The 18,285-nt window shown below is 36.1% G+C and overlaps 1 long non-coding RNA gene across 1 annotated transcript; it reads left to right on the top strand.

Moving 5' to 3' along the window:
* Nucleotides 1–5,178: 5,178 nt before the first annotated feature.
* Nucleotides 5,179–5,995, top strand: LOC147555793 (uncharacterized). The gene is made up of 2 exons (XR_015235274.1): nt 5,179–5,260; nt 5,743–5,995. It is a non-coding gene; the product is annotated as an uncharacterized LOC147555793 (long non-coding RNA).
* Nucleotides 5,996–18,285: the final 12,290 nt, after the last annotated feature.

Below are 18,285 nucleotides of genomic sequence, written 5' to 3'. Positions count from 1 at the left end.
ACCCTTGATTTCGGAAGAATCCTCTTTCTTCTTGTACACCCATTTACAACCAATAACAGTCTTACCTTTGGGCAATGGGACAACCTCCCATGTCTTGTTCTTGTGAAGAGACTCCATCTCTTCTTGCATAGCAACCAACCAACTCTCTCTTTACTCCGCGGTAATAGCTTGTTTGAAAGTGACCGGCTCGTCATTTTCCATCGAGAGTGCATATTCAACCACATTTGCCTGCCCGTAATACCTAAGAGGTTTGTCTTACCCTAACCTCTGTACCGGCTTATATAACCGTTTCGGCCTAGTGTGTACCGAAACATCCTGCTGTTGTTGTTGTAAGACTTGTGTACCTTCTCCTTGAACCTCCTCATGATTGTGTTCATCAATTTTCTCATCCGGAGTACTATCCTGATGCTCCACCTGATCATGATTCCTAGATACTCATTGGTCTTCGGCTTCTACTTCCACTACTTGAGCTTTAGTAGACCCGACATCACCACAACTAGGCACCGTAGCTTTCGCCATAGCTATAATAGATGACTCATCAAACACTACATCTCTGCTGATTACAAACTTCTTGTCTTCTGTACACCATAGCCGATAACCCTTGACTACTGTAGCATATCCTAAGAAAATTGCCTTCTTTGCTCTATTATCAAGCTTGTTACCTTTGACATGGTAATAGGCCGTACAATAAAAAACCCTAAGTCTCCCGTAATCTGCATGTTCACCTGGCCCACCATCTAAAGAAGAATGTGGAGACCTGTTCACAATATAACGTACTGTAGCAACAGATTCTGCCCACCACTCTACGCCTAATCCCGAAATGGAACGCATACATTCTCAAGTAGTGTACGGTTTAATCTTTCTGCGACTCCATTCTGTTGAGGTGTGTTTACTACTGCCCAGTGCCTCACATTGCCTTCCTGATTACAAAACTCCTTGAATGCCCCATCCGTGTACTCGGTTCCATTATCCGATCTTAACGTCTTCAACTTTCGACAAGTTTTGTTCTCAACCATTGCTTTCCACACCACGAACGTGTTGAATAACTCATTCTTATGCTTTAGAAAATAAAGCCAGAAAAATATCGAATGATCATCAACGAATGTAACAAAATACCTGAAACCACCCTTGGAAGCTAACTTTGCCGGTCCCCAGACATCGGTATGTACGTAGTCTAATACCTCTCTGCTCCTGTGCTTGCCTAAGGAGAACATCACCCTGTGTGCCTTCCCGAACACACAATGCTCACAAAATTCCATGCAAGGCTTCTTCATGTCCTTTAACAAGCCTTTCCCGCACATCAAAGATAGACCCTTTTCCGACATATGCCCAAGGCGCATATGTCAAAGCCTCGTACAAGCCGTTGGATCCCTTCCACTGATTCCTACTGCTACATATCTCGTAATTGTTGTCCCCAAACGTTTGTATAAATTACCGTAACGAGTACCTCTCATCACCACCAAAGAACCCTTAACGACTTTTATGGAGCCATTCTCTATGATTATCTTACAGCCGTTCGGCTTTAACACACTGAGGGAAATTAGATTTTTCCGTAAATTGGGTATGTGCCTTAGGTCCGTCAATGTTCTTACCACTCCATCGTGCATCTTGATATGTATTGTCCCTAGTCCTACAGTTTTACATATATTATCATTACCCATTATAACTGTACCACTATATATACTCCTATAGGTAGAAAAGCACTTCCTATTAGGACACATGTAATGTGACGCCACTGAATCAAGCATCCACTTATTGGAGATCTCCTCAGACACCTCTGTCACCGAGAAACATTCGTCAGAGTCTTCTGACACATATCCCGCCTCTTGCATCTCTTGTTTCTCCTTGTAGCCTTCGTTCTTTTGCTTCAACTTTCTCTTTGGACAAGCCGCTTTAAAGTGGCCAAGCTCACCACAACTAAAGCACGCTTTCTTGAAAGAGCCTCTAGATCTGGATCTAGATTTCCCGCCCTTTCCTCTTTCATTACTCCTCCCCCTCGTTGCAAACAACCCTTGTGCTTGATCCTTGTTTACTCCACCCGACGTCATACCGCTAGTAGCAACCTTACGAAGGTCATCCGCTAATAACGAATTTCTCGTCTCTTCCATGCTTAAACTATCACCAACAAGCATCAAAATTTGAACAAGGTTCTCATAGGATTTAAGCAGTGAAAGTAACAATATGAGGGCTTGATCCTCATCCTCAACCTTAACATCAATATCCTTGAAATCTGAGATAATCCTGTCAAACCTGTTCACATATTCCTGAATAGAACAACCCTCTTCTATTCTACACATGAATAATTTGGATTTTAAGTAGACCCGATTCGTTAAAGGTTTCGTCATGAAATTGCTTTCTAGCTTTAACCACACACTCGCCGCCGTTGTTTCTCCGTCTACTAGGATCGCCACGTCCTTCTCAAGACACAACATAATTGTTGCCCGTTGTTTCTAGCTTTAAGACTGACATAAGTAATTTTAGAGTTTAAAGAGCAAGTGATTTTGTGTTCAATTTTTAGGAAGTGAAACTGTTAACATAAAAGAGAAGGCTTACTTCTGTTGTTTATGTGGCGTGACTTGAATCTGTTGTATGCATGCGGTTCTAGTCATCTTACCAATGAGGTGAAAAAGGGCCGAGTAAGTTTTGCACATCACTGTTTTTCTTTCTTATTTTCTTTAAATGTTTTTACCAATATTACGTCTTATTCTTTTCTAATTATGTGAGTGTATGGATTCATCGCCCACTTTTGCAATGACTTGCATAAGGGCATAACCAACGTTATGGGGGCTGGGGCTATGGCAATGGCCAGTATACTGTCCGTGTCATGAGGTCGGACAATTTTTCCATTCCCAATGCATACAATCTATACTATCTGGCATTCCAGGAAATCCTTGTTTTTCACCAAGTGCTAAAAGCCTACAAATATCAGATTCATTAGAAGACCTTAAGTAATGAGGGCCAAACAGATTGACGATTATTAATACAAATTGTCGTAGTGAAGAAATGCTTTCCTATTCCACAGCCAACAACCCGAACTTTAGATTTGGCTTTAGGTTGTGATTCAACCAACATGACATACAAACGCTTTCGGCTTGCATTCAATCACCCCCAACGCAGGACATGTCTAGACTTGAAATACTGACTTTAAATAGGGGTTCCAATTGGAGAGAAAAAGAATTTGTCCCTTATACCCCCAACTGAAACTACAAAAATGCGGACCTTTTGTAACGGGATATTTATAACGGCTGCGAGGTAGCCGTTACAACAAGTTCCATTTGTAACGGCTTTAGAATAGCCGTTGTAAATAGGTACTTATTTATAACGGCTACCATAACATAAGCCGTTACAAATAACGAAATAAGTTGGCGCCCAGATTCCCGCCCAGATTTTGGAGTTTGTAACGGCTCTTTGAAATTACAACCGTTACAAAAACCCAAATAGTGGCGCCACAAATTCGCGCCGGTAAACATAGAATGTATCGGTCTACTGGCCGTTATAAATAGAGGTAATTGTAACGGATTTTTGTTGTTTGGGCCGTTATAAACGTGAGAAGCCCTAAATCGCCCAAGGGACCCTCTTTCTTTTCTCTCTTTCTCTAGAACTCTTCAGTGAATTTCTTTTGTGAACTTCTTGGGTATATTTTTGTTCGACAATTGAGATCTGTGAAAGCCCTAAATCACCTGATCATAACTGATTTCTTTTGTGTATGGATCGATAAGATACAAACGAAGAAGATTTATAAGTAATTGCAGCTTAGGTATTCACCTTTGAAACTCAAATTTCTACAACTCTAGCTTTCTGTTGAAGGTCTCTCTCCATCAGCGGCTGGAGCAGGTAAGATCTCTTTCATCTCTTCTCATAAGTCTGATTTTCTCTCTCTAGCTTATAGGTATTGACCTTCTTAAAGATTGTGTTCTTTCTCAAATGGACAACAGTAAGGAGGAACCGTGCAAAGCAAGTGAAGTGAGCAAGTAGTACTAGGGTTTATCTTGAATTTCCACTATCTCTCTCAAGGATGTCTCTCTCAAGGATGTCTCTCAAAGATTTTTGGTAAAGATTTCAAGTTGAACTTCTCTCAAATCTTTATCTGTATCTTAAATATTTTTCAACATCAAAATTAGTACTTTTCTCTTTTTCCCTCACTACTCTGTTTAGTTGCAGAGATTTCTGGTGTGATGTTCCTTTGGTTTACTTGACCGCTTCATCTTGCTGGTTGAACCAACCAGCTGCTTCGATAATGAATTGATCTTTTTTATAGGTGAGTTTCGATTAAAACTTCATTATCATACTCTAGTTTTTTTGTTTTCGGTTTTCTTATTTAATCTGTTATAAGGTTTCATTTGATAAAATATATTGTTTGCTGGAGTTACAGACTATGTATATATTTCAAGAATTCGTTTCGGTAAGCTTATTTTCTTGTTTAATCTGTTTTTAGGTTTCATTTGATTGAAGCTTTAGATTCTTTTTGTTGTTCATCACTTCATCTTAGTAACAACATAATAATCAAATGTTTCAACTGTTCTCTTTGTTTGTTACGGAATGATAGGCAACTAGGTTTTGGTTTGTGCCAGAAGTTTGTAGGGTAAACTTGTAAACTGACAAACACCTTCAAGGTGGTATTCGGGTCTTGATAGGTAAATGTTTAAACAAACTTAATTTCAGATAGTGCTGAGTCTGGAATCTGGACTTAATGCCTATGTGCAAAACTATTAATCTTTCGCCTCCCAAAATCCTGCTTGACACGTGAAGGGGGCGTTGTTAGCTTCCATCTCTTACCCACCCTTTATGCCATATGATATTATAGGTTTTAAATGTACAACATAAATTGGATTTGATGGTATTTGTTACCATCTGTTGTTTTTGTGGCAGCTGAAGCCGTACGTTTCTCAGTGCTCGCGAGAAATGAAGACTATCGAGGCCGCTTCTGAATAAGTCGGAAACTGATGAAGTACTCTTTCTTGAATTGTACTTGACTCACTTAGACATGAAACATTTTGGACTTCAATTGTACACATGAGTTATGTTTTCCATGTTCATGCATTGGAATGAAGTTATAATACAATTTGTTTTGTTTGATTTAACTTTGTTTAGTTTGAGTTGTCTCGTTTGTGTTGGAAGTGTAATTACTTTTTCGAATTTTAACTTTGTTTTGTTTGAGTGGATGGAGACGGATGCGGAGAAGCGACGAAGCGACGAAGCGAGAGCACTTCATCGACAACAACAACGACAACCACCTACTTCAGAATCTTCACAACACCTCGTAAGCATGTTTCCTTCTTCTGTTTCCCTCTTCGCTTCTTGTATGTGTTGCCTCACATCAGTACTTAAAATACTAATGTCTTTCATTAAGCTAATTATATTACTTTTGATTCTATTCCGTGGCTAAGCTTTTTGAAATAAAGTAGATAGCATATGATGTATGACGACGGAATACATATATATATATATATATATATATATATATAGATATATGAAGAAAGAATATGAGAAAGAGATAAGAGCTTTGTTGAATTGATTCTATACTTATGAAAGTTTATTTCTTTTGGTTTATACTTTTGTGTTTTGTGTCGCGAAGGCTCTATTAATAGTTTATGTTTGGTTATTTATTCCTTTTACTATATTTTCATGAAGTCTGAAGTTTCTTACAAATAAGTCAATATGAAAATTTCAATAATAAGAAATATTAATAGTTTCTATGTTGTGCAAAGTGAATGAATCTAATATGTTATTTCTTGATTGAAGTGTAGGGGCTAAAGGGATCGATATTACTGCATCTCTCACTTTAAGTAGTTTCGGAAGGTATGAAACTGTTTTGGCAGGGTTTTAACGGTTCGCACAAGCATGAATCCAAACTGAACCGAGTTCCTGCTTGAACTGTCATTGCGTATGAATCCTCTCATGGCCTACTTGTTACCTCTATTTGTAAGTAGTTGAAATGCATTTAGGAATCTTGACAATTAGTTTAGTTTTTATGAAATTGTACATGATTAACAACTATCGATCTCCTGTGAAACATATTGACATTCTCAAGTAGTTTATTACATAATTCAATTTGGTTTGAGTCATCTTGTCTATGTTGATGTTGTTTAATTTAAGCTATTGTGTTTGGGTTGCATTTTTTATGGTATTGAAACAGGGAAATATAGTAAAAAGCAAAATATTGTTGCTGGTTTTAACAATTTTGTCTCATTTTTTTTTTCCGGAACATAAACATTTGTAACGGCCGTACCTTTACAAGGCCGTTACAATAAGCACATATGTAACGGCCTATCCTCTCTAGGCCGTTACAAGTGTGTTACCGCCAACAGGCCTCGCGCCCAAAGCCGTCACTTTGTTATAACGGCCAAATGAGGAAAGCCGTTATAAAAACATTATTGTAACGGCCCACGTTCGTTACAAGTTTATTAGCCACGGGGGTTATTGTAACGGCTTGGAATTGCATTGTAACGGCGGGGAGCCGTTACAATAAGTCTATTTGTAACGGCTTTTTGCTAGTTGTAACGGCTTTTGGGAGCGGTTCATTGGTTATTAGGGCCAAGCGAACAACTTACTTCTGTATTATCGGTCGATATAACCACTGAAGAGCACAGAATTCATGTACTGCATGCGGAGGATCCTTTCACTCCTTACTTGCTTGAATTGAATGGGAGTTTGTCTGTGTCCATGATGAACAAAGTACAGATGCAAGTCTATGTACTTCAGATATCCACCAAGAACGAGTCGACCTAGGTAAGAACGTATAGTTTCGAAATGCCCAGTTGGGTAACAAAGGCTGCAGTTCCGATGAGGGTACATTCGACCAGCGTAAGGCATAATGAAATTGTACTGTCAAGAGGAAGGAACAAATTGGTCTTTTTTAATTTGGAAACACAGGCTTCCAGAGTCATCCCAACTTCTGAGCTAGGAACCTGGACGGACTTACAAGTTATCGATCATTTTCAAACGATCATGCGGTAGTGTAAGTATAATTTTTCCTCGATGAACAAGTGATCATTTTTCTTTATTTTTTATCTTACACAGACTAATTTGGAGATCTTACCAATTAATGATTTATCTCTTGATTTGCAGTGAAAGAGGTCATATAAGGTCCGGAATATGGATGACATTCATCAAGTGGCTGGCTTGAGAAAAAGAATATCCTATTAGCTAGTAGTACTATTCACTTCAGATTGATACAGTACTTTGTAGTATGTTTGTTGGCACTAGGGTTTTCCACCTGAGCCTTGGCTCTTGGTGCTTTTACTTTGGTTTTGTAGTTCCTTTCGTATTGAAAACCATCTCAACTAATTGGTTTCTTGAATACTATTGATGTTTCATGCATAAAAATAGAAGACTTTACATTGGGTTATGAATTTTGCATGTGAGCTGATATTATCTAAGTTTACGGATAAGGCTTCTGTTATTCTAAAAATAGGAGTTGGGAGACAATAACACGACAACAGTTATTAAGAAGGAGAAATTCTATTCCTCCCTCCCCAGCCCTCCAGTTGATGTGGCAACACCTCATTTGAGCATATTTTCTCTTCAGTGGCTCCACATTAGGTGTTGCCACATCAGTTGGAGGGCTGGGGGAGGGAGCAAATGGAGGGAGGAATAGAATTTCTCAGAAGAAGAGTAATCGAGTAACATCCCAAACATTATAGTGTTGAAGTATCTTTCTATATGTTAAAATATCCCATATAATAATATTAGGAAATATCAAATATTAGAAACTAGTAAAATATTAGGAACTAGTAAATATATTACCATAAAACTATCAAAATATTAGGAACTAGTAAAATTAGAAACTAGTGGTACTGTAACTCTATAAATAAAGTCTTATGTTTCTTTTGTAAACCATTAAGGAATAAAACAAGTTCTTTGATCAATTTCAACTTGGTATAAGAGCCAACAAAATTTTCTTGCAGGGTTAGCTGGTGAATTTGAACAAATTCGTAGTGAAATTTTGAGAAAGGATCCCATTCCCGATTTAGAAGACTGTTATGCTTTGGTTCGTCGTGAGCTTCTTCGACGCACAACGATGGACAATGAATCTGAAACAACTGATGCTTCCGCAATGATGATTCGAAATAAGACAAAAAATAATATTGTTAAAGCAATTTGTCAATCCGACAAAACTTCTTATAAGTGTACCCACTGCAACAAAACTGGTCATACCAAAATCATTGTTATGAATTAGTAGGTTATCCTGAATGGTGAGATCATAATCGAAAGAAAAACTCTAAGAAACCCCTTGTAGCTGCACTTGTTGAGATCGAGGAAGAAATCCAACCATTAGGCAAGCTTCAGCAATGGTAGTCACTACAGGTAACATAGAAACGAAGAGGGAGAACTTTAGAGATAAAATATGCTACATGGAGCAGTTAGAGAATCTCAGAAATCAACTAAACGAGTGCCTACACCAAAAGTGCGAAGTGGAGAAGAAACTATCAAGTCCTAGCTCTCCATCTCAAGAAGCTACTTCTACAGATACAAGTATTTTGGTGAAGCAGTTGCAAGAAAAGTTAAGGAACTATGAGTCTGGAGTCGAAGAAGCAAGGAAGTTGAAATCATCTCATCAAAATAATGAGTTATTAAAAAAAAAAAAATTATTGGAAGAAAAAGACCGAACAAAGCGTGCGGAATTCGAGATACTTAAACAACAAGAGACTCAATTTGATGGGAGAAAGTTGGAGAATGAACTAATGGTGTGGAAGTCATTAACCAATGATATTCCTGGTGTTTCATGTCCAAGTGACATACGTATTAAGTTCACAAGCTTGCAGAAAGAGGTGATTGAAAATATGACTACCGTTGGTCAAGTAATCGCATGTATGAAGCAAATGGAGGTAACTCTGAAAGAAGCTAAACTTGGTAGACAACATGTAGAATTTGTGGCCTCATTAGCCAACCAGAAGGCAGAAGATTCGGAATCTAAAGTTAAACGGTGTGAATTGATGATCAATTGTCTTACTGAAGAAACAAAAAGATTAACAAAGGAGGCTATTGAATTTAAGATGCACAAGAATGTGGAAATAGAGAGAGCAACAAAACAAGGAACTCTTATTCAGGAATTGGAGGCATCACTTGCTAGAAAGGAATCCTCCATCAAAAACTACAAAGTAAATTATAAGAACAAAAGGAGGTCATGGCTCACCAGCATAACGAGATAAACCTGCTCAATGAACGGCTAAACAACGTAGCACATAGGCTAAAATCATTGGAGCAGAAGAATGACAAGCTCAGTGAAGAAATTTATGTTTTGAAGTCTAAGTCGGGCCATGATGAAAGTTTCAAGTCGAATATTTTCGCAATTGGTAGACAAGTTGGGCATATGCGATATCTATGCACCAACTTGAGGGGGAGTGTTGAAGTATCTTTCTATATGTTAAAATATCTCATATAATAATATTAGGAAATATCAAATATTAGAAACTAGTAAGATATTAGGAACTAGTAAATATATTAGGAACTAGTAAAATTAGAAACTAGTGGTACTGTAACTCCATAAATAGAGTCTTTTATTTCTTTTGTAAACCATCAAGGAATAAAACAAGTTCTTTGATCAATTTCAACTTATAGTTGATTTCTGAATTCAAGCTGAATTCTTATGTCCACATAGTCGATTAAAATAGACATGATCTTCAGTAGAAACCTACTTAATCAGCTATAGGGTCCTCTAACGGTTAGCGACTTTAAACAACCTTAGATCATAATTTTTACTAAGATCATACACGTAAATTGTAGTATCATACATGTAGGTATTTGGATTGATTTATTTGAAATAGTATCTTAGATGTAGCCGATGAGATAGAACTCATATTCCAACCATATAGATTGTTATAGGGTGCCGAGTGAGTAAGAAAAGAGAAAAACAAAGCAATATCTCTTCATATATCCGTTAGAAGTAGAGATAGAGCTTTGAATATTTCCACTTTTCTCCTTTCAAAGAGTGCACTTATTAGGATCATATTCACCTTTTACCTTATGCGCTAGAATTTATTTTTCTTACAAGATCGACTGCCCAGAGAAGTTAATATTTGTCAATGAAAATATTTAGTGCATTGAAGGAATTTGAGGACGGTTTTGGGATGTACATATTGACCTTTTTTCTGTGCGGATAAGAATTGTAACACAACATATTATAAAGCAATCGTTTATAATTCCATAGCAGAAAATTCGTCTTCTTACCCACGGTTGCAAATTAACTAAGCACTGAAATAGAATATTTGTCTTATTACTGTACGATATCCTCATTTAAAAGCATGGTAATTAACTAAAATAAAAATATAAACTCTGAGAGCATCTTTCATGGGAGACTCAAGAAAAAATTTGATCATCATGGATGTCAAGTGACCGATTGAGGCATCTTTCTTAGGTGAAAGAGTCGAGATCCACTAATTTTTTGCATCTTCAACGCGAGTTTCTAAAATACTTTATTTGTCCTCTTAGAACTTGCTATTTTGATAGTAAAAAATTAGTCATGTTCGGTAGGAAAATATTTTCTTAGTCAAAATATAATATGACTAGCTAGAATAATTAGAGATCCGCAAGAGAACACTCTACAGTATCTTATTGAGGTGAAATGTGCTTGACCTAAAATTGCCCATTTCAACCATATCTTTTCAAAGCGCTTCAATCAAAGATACTTAGTTGAGCCGCTTTAAGGTTATCACACTAAAGTGTAGGAGGAGAATTTTCCTTATTGTTCAACTTGGTAAACAAACATAGAGTCCAAACAAGTTCACCAGGGGCATCACCTAAGGCCTTGTATTAGAGTTTAGTGCTTCATCGCCGCATAGTATTATTCTTCTTAGAACACCAACAGTTTTGTTTATAACGGCCAAAAGTCGTTATCAATGTTTATAATAACGGCAGAGCCGTCACAAATCAGATTAGCGACGAATTTTTGTGATGGTTTTCTTTGTGATGACATGTGGCCGCCACGAACACCATTTTGAGACGGGGCCTTATTTATCACGTCTTATAGCCGATACAAAACACCTTGTTTTTGTAGTTTAATTAAGTTTTTTCACCTATATATCTATTGATCTGTATTGAAACAACTCTTCTCGGGTTAAGTAGAGGATTATGGGTCATTAAGTGGATGGAGAAAATGAAGACCCTTCTTTTAGTAGAAATAATTAGTTCAAATTCATATAGTTATGAATAGCATTGTTGTTTGCTTTGGCTCTTGTGTTCGTATCGTGATCTTCTAGTTCTTATCCTTTTGCATCTTGATTAATTTCTTGAACACGATCGAGCTTTTATCGAAAGAAATAATTATTGAATAATATGTCGTACTTTCCATATGGGTAAGAACATCATACAATTATGGCTCGCATTTTTTTCTCGCTAAAAACTGACTGAGGTTCAGATCATGACGTATGTTAATCTACAAGCTAAATGGAGCTTGGAATATTATTACCATGCCAAGAGGTATTAAGCATACTTGAGATCCTAAAGATTACATCTCTTCTTGATGTAGACCAATTTCCTTTGAAATCTACTACCTCCATGGCTCCATGTATATCATAAGGTCGATTTAATGACACATCTTGGTTAAGAACGTAATTAATCACTTAACAGAGCGTCTACGTCAAAGGATCTTAAATTAATATTACTTAATGTTGCAGTAGATTAGTAGATTGATTAGGATCATACATGTAGAATTTGGAGTAATTAGTGAAATATGGAACATGCTTATGAATATGCATATATTGATCATTCGAGATATTGTGGCTCATAAATGTTTGCTATAGTTATATGTGTAATGATTGGAAAATTCTGTATAGGATTTTTTTTTAATCATGTGCCTAAATTGTTTCTTACATTAATATATAAATTTTCAACAATCTCTTTGATTGTCCCGATTTCAGGATTGCTAAGTTAAAAATGGAAAAGAATTAAGACCTTTCTATGTATATAGGACATTGTTTTCTTAGATTATCTGGAAGTTCTTTCTTGCACCCCCCACTACATATCTTATAAGTTAGCTTGTTGACTAGAGATTTTCTATCTTCTTAATCTGACTAGCTAGGTTTTCTTCTAGCTGCAATTTCTTCAAGGAGTGCTAAAAGACAGGTATCTACATACACTTACATGTTGATCTTAAGTTACTTTTCTTCTTGCATCATGTATTAGAGTAGATTTAAAATAAATCCAATGAGAAAAACAAAAGACCAAAAAAGATATCAAATGTGAGTCCAGTCGACTCGATCAATAAGATGTGTTATTGGTTTGGCAAAATGTGTTTTACCAAAATCGGCTTTGCATAATCCGATCTGCATTAGTTTGTAGTTGAGAAAATTTATCAAAATTAATTTTTTTAATACAAATTTGACTTTGAGTATGAATCTTGATTTTGTTCAGACAAAATTGACTAATTCTGACCAATTTGCATTTGTCTATTACATTTTAGTTAGGGTTCCACTTCAAAAATAATTTGAAAAGGGAGATGCTAGAGTGCCCAAATTTTTGGGCATTTTAGTGCCCAGCTGATGTGGAATCACTAAAAGACAAGGTTTTTTCAAAGTTTGACTACAGTGGGGACCGCTTTTATTTCTAAATGAGGAAATATGTCACCCTCTAAGTACCAATTTCTAAGTCACTCTATCATTTCCCATTTGAAAAAGGATAAAATGATGTTAGGAAGGCTCTAAAGAAGATAAAATGATTTCTTTGATACAAGTTTATGTTCTTAAGGGCCTAATTAGTAGTAAAAGAAATAATATTTTAACCTAATTTCTCATATCGAACTAATCACCAAGGTTGTGAATCAACCAACTTGGGAGAAAGGAAAGAGAAATATAGTTTCATAATTTTTTAGTAAAAGAATTCAAGTCAAAATATTTTTCGTTATGAAGAAAAAAATTAAGAGAAATTTGGTCAAAACTCCCTATAAATTTTTTGTTTTGATGAAAAAAATTTACTAGTCTTCAACTCTATAAGTGTTTTCGGAATTTGAATTGCTTGCAAGAGGTTTGCAATTACTTGCAAAAGGGTTGCAACTTCTCACAAAATTTGCAAAATGATTGCAATTGCTTGCAGAAGAGTTGCAACTTGTTTGCAAAAGGCAAATCCTCACGGTAGGGCTTGCATCAGGTTTGTAAAAAAATATTGGGTTTTTAACCAAACAAAATACAAATGTAGGCCTTAACAAACAAAATATAACTTGTTGTTTTAACTTAACAAAACTTTAAATTAGGTCTTCGACTTGGTTTCTTGAAAAAATATTAGTCAAGGTCTCGAATCTAAATGTCTCTATATTAGCGGATTTTTGTTAAAGCAAATTAAGCTGGGAAAATAAAAAAAGTTGAAACGTACTTGTTTTTTTGGAATTTCACTAAAAGGCTAGCTTGGCACTTCCAGAACACATACTCATACGTAAATTAGATTAAAGAAATTTGCCCAAAGAGACATTTCACACGTAATATTATAGTTTTAGGGAGTTTCGTCTTCCATAGAAGGTAACGTCGCCAAGCGTACAGATGCATATATAGTTCAAATTAGAGATTAGATGAATCAATATATATATATATATATATATACACTAATATTTGTATCCGAAATGCTAAAATTACAAAATATTTGACAAAAGATGGTTCCCAGTAGATGTGGTGGTTGTGATATTCATCTTTCAACGGTCCAGATTTAGTCCAATTTCAAACCACAACCGCCACATCAGCTGAGAACCTTCTTTTGTCAAAACTCTTGGTGATATTAAAATATTCTATGGTTTATTAAAGGAACAACACTCATACAACATTATTACAAGTATTCTTCAACAAAATTCTTGTTTTGTTGGCATGCATAGGTTTCAACTCATACCACAAGATTAGAAAAATGTTATATGATTGTTGTATTAATAGGATATCCTTTAAAGTATGTACTTTAGATAGTTCAAGATGGTAGACTATAAATTGATTTACTGTTGCATAATTCTCTCTTAGGTTAATCTATATACCATGGGTAAAGTCCACTTGCACATGTTCCCTGTGGAGATTATTGTTGATATCCTTTCAAGATTACCTGCTGAGTCTCTCAATGCGAATAAGAGAGTTTGTAAGCTTTGGAAATGTCTTATCAAACATCCTTATACGATCAAGACGCACCTCGGACGATGGAAAGAGAAATCAGGATACTTGATAAAAGCAAATAACTGCCAAATGCATATGCTGAGATTACCAAAAACTTTGTACCCTCTATATTTCCTCCCAGACAGAAATGAGCCAGATAATGTGGTAAAGGTCTTTAATGTTGAAATTGATCAAAGAAATTGTTTTATTCCTTGATGGATTACAAAAGAAATATAAGACTCTATTTATAGAGTTACAATACTACTAGTTTCTAACTTCACTAGTTTCTAATATTTTACTAGTTTCTTAATAGTTTATACTAATATATTTACTAGTTCCTAATTCTTAGTAGTTTCTAATATTTGATATTTCCTAATATCTATTATATGGAATATCTTAATATATAGAAAGATATTTCAATACTCCCCCTCAAGTTGGTGCATAGATATCGCACATGCCCAACTTGTCTACCATTTTCGAAAATATTCGACTTGAAACTGCTTTGGTAAGAACATCAGCCAATTGATCTTCAGATCGGACCTTTGGTAACTCTACAATGTTGTCTTCCAACTTTTCTTTAATAAAACATCGATCCACCTCAACATGCTTTGTGCGTCGTGCTGGACTGGATTGTGAGCAATATCACATGCTGCTTTATTGTCACAATATAATTGAATTGGTCTTTCAGAAGGATATCCTAAATCATCCAACAGGAGTCTTAACCATAACGCTTCACATATGCCATCAGCCATTCCTCTAAATTCAGACTCTGCATTTGAACGTGCAACAACGTTCTATTTTTTACTTCTCCATGTAACAAGATTTCCACCAACAAAGGTAAAATATCATGCAGTTGATCGCCTACCATTTACTTCCCCGGCCCAATCTGCATCAGTATATACATCAATAGTTCGACAACTCGAATTTTTAGTAAACAAAATACCTTTTCCAGGAGCCGCCTTCAAATATCTCAAAATTCGTAAAACAGCATTCATGTGTTTTTCACCGGGATTGTGCATAAATTGACTAACAATACTTAACGCATATGCAAGATCTGGCCTCGTGTGCGCCAAGTACATCAACCTTCCAACCAGTCGTTGATATCTTCCTTTATCAACCGGTATCTGATTAGGCTCCACTGACAACTTTAATCCTTCTTCGACAGGTGTATCAATCGGCTCACACGCTGACATACCCACCTCCTGTAACAAATCTAAAGTATACTTTCTTTGGAATAAGAAAATTCCATTACTAGATCGAGATACTTCAATTCCAAGAAAGTATTTCAATGTACCAAGGTCTTTCATCTCAAACTCTTTAGATAAGTAATTCTGTAAAGCCTTTCGTTCTTCAGGATCATCCCCAGTAACCACCATGTCATCAACATATACAATAAATGCTGTGAGTTTTCCTTTCTGCCTTTTTGTAAATAAGGTATGGTCAGAATTGCTTTGGTGATAACCGAATTCCTTCATAGCCTTTGTAAACCTTCCAAACCACGTTCTTGGTGATTGTTTTAATCCATACAATGACTTTTTCAATCTACATACCTTCTGGCTATGTATTTGTGGTATCTTGCATCCCGGTGGAAGGTCCATATAGACTTATTCTAATAGTTCCCCATGCAGAAAAGCATTCTTTACATCAAATTGTTGTAGTGGCCAATCTAAATTTGCTGCTAACGATAACAAGACGCGAACAGTGTTGATTTTTACAACTGGAGCGAATGTCTCTGTGTAATCGACTCCATAAGTTTGAGTGTAGCCTTTTGCCACTAGTCTCGCTTTGTAACGTTCAATTGTACCATCTGCTTTATACTTCACTGAGTAAATCCACCGACATCCCACTGGATTTTTATCTTCTGGACGATCAACTAGCTCACAAGTGTCATTCTTTTGTAAGGATTTCATCTCCTCATTCATAGCTGCTTTCCATTTTGAATCAGATAAGGCTTCCTGTACATTGTTAGGAATATATACAGTAGATAATTGATTTACAAACGACTTATTTGATTCTGACAACCGATGATCTGACACATACTGACTCATAGGATATTTGACTCTACTAGACAGCTCAGGTTCATATGTCGGTTTAGGAATACCTCTGGTTTGATGCGACGGTAATATTTTCCTAGGTTGTTCGGAAGGTGCTTCAGGAACATCCTCGACAACTGATTGGTTTGGTGTATTACTAACCCTTGGTTCAATGACTTCAATTGGAGGTGAATCCACAATTTGTTCAACGATCTCATTAACACTTTCTTCCATTACCGATTCAGGTGTTGGTAATTCTAGAATTTCAATTTCAGCTCTACTTATTTCTTCAGGAATCAAATTTACTTCAATATTAGATCCAATTTTGTTCTCTTCTACATGATTATCCGTTTCTTCATAATCAAGAGTCAGAACTTCCTGCTTAGTTTTCTCCCCCTGAAGTTCAGACTCAGGTGAAAAATACTTAGAATCTTCATGAAAGATAACATCTGATGTAACAAACATTCGTTTAGTTGGAGGATGATAACATCTGTACCCTTTCTGATTTGCACCGTACCCTACAAATACACATCTTAATGCCCTTGGAGTTAATTTTGTACGTTGGTGCTCATGAAGATGAACAAATGCTACACACCTAAAGACACGGGGAGGTAAATTTGAAACTGTCGGAGAAGTTGTAACATCCGATAGAGCTTGAAAAGAAGTCTTAAACTCAATAGTACTAGATAATGGCATATGTGTTTCGATCAACATAGCCCTTATAACTTCTAACAAGTGACGATTCTTTCTTTCAGCGACCCCATTTTGTTGAGGGGTATTTGGACAAGTAGTTTGATGAACAATACCATGAGAAACCAAATAAGTTTGAAGTTCATGATCCATATACTCTCCTCCGTTGTCACTACGGAGTATCTGAACATTTGCGTTGTACTGAGTACTAAACAGTTTATGAACCTTCTGAAACAATAACTTTACCTCACTTTTAGATTTCATCAAACACACCCAAGTCATCCTAGTACAATCATCAATAAAGGTAACAAACCACCGTGCCCCACCCAAAGTAGCAACCTTAGATGGACTCCAGACATCGGAATGTAAGATCATAAAAGGAGTTGGACTTTTATTTAAATTTAACGGAAACGATGCACGATGACTTTTTGCAAGTGCACAAACATCACATTGAAAACTTGAAACATCGCATTTAATAAATAGCGATGGAAATAATTTCTTAAGGTAACCAAAGGAGGCGTGCCCCAGACGGCGATGCCATAACCATATTTCATCTTTATTTTTTATTTCAGAATTGTTCACTACTAATGCCTGACGCAATTTATTAGAGCTTTCAGGTACTAAATCCAAGTAATACAACTTTCCTCGCCTAACACCATAACCAATTGTTTGCCTTGTCCGGATGTCCTTAAAGACGCAAAATTCAGGCCAAAAGATGACAACACAAAATAGAGTGGTGGTTATTTGTGACACTGATAATAAATTATGATCTAAAGATGGGACAACCAAAACAGAGTCTAAGTTCAATGTGTTCGTTAGAGTTATGGGTCCTTCCCCTACAACAGTGGCTGAGGTGCCATTGGCAGTAGAAACATATTTATGTGAAGATTGGTTTATGGTTGAGACCTGTCTAGAATCAAAAGTCATATGATCTGTAGCACCAGAATCAATGATCCAAGTACTATTCGAAAATTGTGTAGACATATTTAAAGTCTTGCCTACATTACCTGTAGTGGCTACCGTCGATGAAGCTTGCTTAACAATTAGATCTACAAGGGTTTTCTTAGAGTTTTTCTTTCGATTATGATCCCACCATTCTGGATAGCCTAATAGTTCATAACAATGACTTTTGGTATGACCAATTTTGTTGCAGTGAGTACACTTATAAGTAATTTTGTCAGATTGACCAACAACTTTAGCAAAATTTGAATTTGCCTTATTGAGAGTCATTATTGCGGAAGCATCAGTTGCCCTTCACTTTAGCTAAACCGGAAAAACAAGACGAAGATGAAAGGCTCTTCTCTTTCAATCAATATAAATTCCCAAACAAAAAATTTAAGACTTTTGGCTCTGGTACCATGTTGAAATTGATCAAAGAAATTGTTTTATTCCTTGATGGATTACAAAAGAAATATAAGACTCTATTTATAGAGTTACAATACTACTAGTTTCTAACTTCACTAGTTTCTAATATTTTACTAGTTTCTTAATAGTTTATACTAATA

Source organism: Eschscholzia californica, unplaced genomic scaffold (genome assembly GCF_041429995.1).
Source record: "Eschscholzia californica isolate CP2 unplaced genomic scaffold, dmEscCali1.0.p SCAF_2, whole genome shotgun sequence".
Taxonomy (NCBI): domain Eukaryota; kingdom Viridiplantae; phylum Streptophyta; class Magnoliopsida; order Ranunculales; family Papaveraceae; genus Eschscholzia; species Eschscholzia californica.
Note: the sequence above shows the minus strand (reverse complement) of the source record. Positions and strands in the feature narration are given on the sequence as shown.